This window comes from Eumetopias jubatus, unplaced genomic scaffold, assembly GCF_037043125.1.
Source record: "Eumetopias jubatus isolate StellerSeaLion01/CBP00866 unplaced genomic scaffold, mEumJub1_p1.0 scaffold_5, whole genome shotgun sequence".
Taxonomy (NCBI): Eukaryota; Metazoa; Chordata; class Mammalia; order Carnivora; family Otariidae; genus Eumetopias; species Eumetopias jubatus.
Genome location: NW_028274811.1, coordinates 29,477,650 through 29,481,952, shown reverse-complemented (window position 1 = coordinate 29,481,952; position 4,303 = coordinate 29,477,650). Strand labels below are relative to the sequence as shown.

At 40.2% G+C, this 4,303-nt stretch overlaps 1 pseudogene; it reads right to left on the bottom strand.

Moving 5' to 3' along the window:
* Positions 1-511: 511 nt before the first annotated feature.
* LOC114209545 (N-alpha-acetyltransferase 20 pseudogene) lies at positions 512-1,247 on the bottom strand (annotated as a pseudogene).
* Between the last annotated feature and the right edge of the window lie 3,056 nt (positions 1,248-4,303).

Genomic DNA, 4,303 nt, shown 5'->3' with positions numbered 1-4,303 from the left:
TTGTCAAAATACTACAAATTTCTTGGAAGGGTCAAAAGGATTAGTGTATATATCTATGTCAAGAATCTGACTCAAGGAGGGGGTCAAGTTGGTTGATTAACGGCAAATAAATATTTGCCGTTAATCATACTGTGCGGTGACTTTTGGAAAGCTCCAGGTGTTTCGGCACTTGAGAAGGTGGTCTTCTCTTTTTGTGCTCACCAACAGCACACTCACATGTATACTCGGAAAGATCTATTTGCTTTTTCTTTTTTTTTTTTTAGGGTCTACAGTGCATTTTATTATACATCTTAGATTTATACATTTCATATATGCTTTTAAAGCTTCAATTAACAGTTTGATACAAAATAAAAAATATATATGTAGCAGTGGTTCTCAGGCACAGAATTTAGGAGGAGACTGGAGCAAGTTTTTTCCCTAGCATATAGTAAATATTATGAACCAAATCAGTGGAATGTTTCCATCTGATCCAGCTGCCTTTTTGATTGAATTTTATTACAGTGAACAGCTTTAGGAGGTATGATATTGCTAACTGGAAACAATGAGACTCAAGTTTATAACCTGTATTTTCTTGAAGTCTGTGAGACCTAAATGATTACTTTTCTCCTAATAGAGCTCCAAGATCATCCAATGAAAATAATATTGTCCATAAAATATCTGGAGCATCAGCCTAAGAACCACTGCCCATGGTTATTCAATGTCTTCAGGCCTCACAGGATGAGGTAATGGTATGATGGATTTCTTCTCAGTGTCTCTGGAAAGTGCTTTCCTCATATCATAGGCATCCTCATCGGGCTCCCCGTTGCTGGCCGAGTAGTACTCTATGACCGTCCTGTACACACTGTAGCCCAACTGCTTATACATGTTGACTGCATCTTGGTTAGATACTCTTACAAAGAGATCGACAAAAAATCCACCCTTTCTTTCTGAAATCTCCTCTAATAACTCCATAAGTTTAGCAGCCAAACCAAGGCGTCGAAATTCCGGAGCAACAGAGAGAGCTGTGATGTGCCCGTGCCGTTCTTCCCTAGCTACTGAGCCTTCCGCTTTACCCATGATATAACCCATTAACTCTCCACCAGGTGCCTCCACAACAATGAAGTACTCTGGCCAGTGGGCAAGGTACTGTAGGTAAAAAGGAATCCCATAAGTTTCTGTAAGTGGATCCAAGTTAATGTTGTTAAAGCGGAACAGGTCATCGCACGTGAAGGCCCGGAGCGTGGTCATCGCACCGCCGCCGCAGAAGCCGGCTCCCTATTTGCTTTTTCTGAATGTTGAACTCTTCCTAATGTCCCGTCACAAAGCTTGTTGCTAACATTTGTGGAGCAAAAGGCAGAAGAACAGGGAGGCTGACATTCTATGAGCCTATATATGAAACAGCTTTATCGAGGTGTAACTGACACACAAACTGTCCACCATAGATTGAACACACGTACACACACAAGCAGAGAGTAAACACACATAATGCTCCCCAAAGACCCCTCCCCCTGCATAATTCCACCCTGCCATACCTCCCACCCCACTCTTCTGCTTTCGGGCGAAAGGGATCAATCGGCATGTTTTAGAGTTTTATGTAAATGGATCCATGTAGTATGTGCTCCTTTCATTTGGCTTCTGCATCTTAGCATCCTTATTTTGAGACTCAACCATGCTGATGCAAATACCATTATTTCACTCTCCTTTATTGTTGGGTAGCATTCCGCCACGTACACGTAACACAGACTGTTTATCCATTGACTGGCTTTTGGCCATTTGTTTCCTATTTGGGGCTCTTATGAATAAAGGTGCTGGGAATATTCATGTACAAGATTTGGTTTCTATATATGCTTTCTTTTCTCCGGAGGAAAAACCTAGTACTGGAGTAGCTGGATATGTTATGTGCATATTTACTTTTTAAGAAACTGTCCACCTTTTCCTTACACAGGGCTGGATCCTTTTCTACTCCCACCAGCAGTTCATGGGAGTGTTCCGGTTCCTTCCCACCCCTGGGTGTGACTAACACTTGGAATGGTCTTTTCCATGCTAGCCATTCTGACAAACGTGTAGTGGAATCTTATTGTGATTGTAATTTGCATTTCCTTCAAGAACGACGCAGAGAGCTTTTTATCATGTGCTTATTTGTCATCCATGTATCTGCTTTACTGAAATGTCTGTTTAAACCTTTGGCCCTTTACTGAAAAATGAGCTGTTTTCGGGCGCCTGGGTGGCTCAGTTGGTTAAGCGACTGCCTTCAGCTCAGGTCATGATCCTGGAGTCCCGGGATCGAGTCCCGCATCAGGCTCCCTGCTCAGCGGGGAGTCTGCTTCTCCCTCTGATCCTCTTCCCTCTCGTGCTCTCTCTCTCTCATTCTCTCTCTCTCAAATAAATAAATAAAATCTTTAAAAAAAATGAGCTGTTTTCTTAATAGGGAGTTTTGAGAGTTTTTCTAGTCTGTATATTCTGTACACTTAATCAGTTGTGTGATTTGCAGAGATTTTTCTCTCAGTCCATGGCTTGTCTATTTATTCTCTTAACAGCATCTTTCAAAGAGCAGAGTTTTAAATTCCAATGAAATTCAAATCATTTTTTTTTTCTTTTATGAATCATGCTTTTTGATCTCGTATCTAAGAACTTTTTGCCTAGCTCAAAGTCATAAAGATTTTCTCCTAGAAGCTTTATGGGTTTTGGGTCTCACATTTAGGTCTGTAATCTATTAGTTCTTTAAAAAAATTTTTTTTAAGATTCCATTTTATATATGGTGGGAAGTATGGTCTAGCTTCTCTTTGCATATGGATTACCAACTGTTTCAGCCCTATTTGTGGAAAAGAGTACACCTTCTTCACCAAATTGCCTTTGCAAATTTGTCAAGAATCAGTGTCTATTCTTGGAATCTCCATTCTGTTCCACTGATCTATTTGTCTATCTCTAGGCCAATAGCATCGTCTTGATGAGTGTAGTCTTCCAATCAGGCAGTATTAGCCTTCCCATTTTATTCTTCTTTTTCAAAGTTGTTTGGGCTAATACAGATCTATGACTTTTTATATGAATTTTAGCATGAGCTCATCAGTATTTCATGTAAAAGAAAGCCAGATGGGATTTTGATTCGGAGTATAATAAATCTATAGAACAATTTGGTGAGAACTGACAATACTGAGTCTCCTGACCCATGAACACACACTGTTTTCTCCATTTATTTAGAATTTTAAAATTTGTCTCAGCAAAGTATAGTTTTCAGCCTATGGATCCTGAACGTCGTTTGTCATGTTCACCCCTAAGTATTTTATAATTTCTGGTGCTACTGTAAACAGTATTTTTAAGTTTCATTTTTGGTTGTTTATTGCTGTGCATGGAAATACAATAGATTTTTGTATGCTGATCTTGTGTCCTGCAACCTTGTTTATTAGTTCGGGTAGCTTTTTGTAGATTCCATCAGATTTCCTGCATAAGTGATTAGGTCATTGGCTAGTAAGAACACTTTTACTTCTGATTTGGATAATCCATTTCTTTTTCTTGATTTATTGCACCGACTACAACCTTCGGTATAATGTTAAATCAAAGTGCTAAGAGCAGACACCACTGTTTACTACTTGATCTCATAGGGAAAAGCCTGTTAGTCTTTTATATTACAGCATGGTGATAGATGTAGACCTCTTGTAGACACCCACTATCAGGTTGAGGAAGTTCTCCACTGCTCCTGGGTTGCTGAGAGTTGTTTTTCATCAGGAATGGATGTGGGATTTTTAAATGTCTTTTCTGCATCTATGATGTGGTTATTTTGCTTAGTAACACAGTGAACTATGTTGATTTTCAAATGTTAGACCTTCCATTTCTGTGATAAACCCTACTTGGTTATGATATATTGCCTTTTTACAGGTTGTTGGATTTCTCTATGCTAAAATTTTGTTTAGAATTTTTGCATCTATGTTTATGAGGGCTGTTGGTTTGTTGTTTTCTTGCAATGAATTTTTCTGGTGTGGAATTAGAAAAATGCTAACCCCATCAAATGAGTTGGTGTCCCATTGGGTATGGTTTGTTCTTGGGAGGGTGCCTGAGGAAAAGGCTCACATAGACCCCGGAAGACCCTCAGGGCCATTCTGGCAGGTGACCTGAGTGTTCCAGTTACCCGGAGTATGATCTGGAAGAGCTCTGCATATGGTTCCTCTGCCATTTCCTTACTGCACTGTGCAGGGCCCTGCAGGTAAAGCTCTTTAAAGCATCAGACAGAGGGTGGGGCCCCTGATGCCCAGGACTACGGCACACCACCACCATAAAGCCTTCTGGAATGCTAGCCAGCATCTGGAGCCTTTGCTCAGTATGAAGCTAA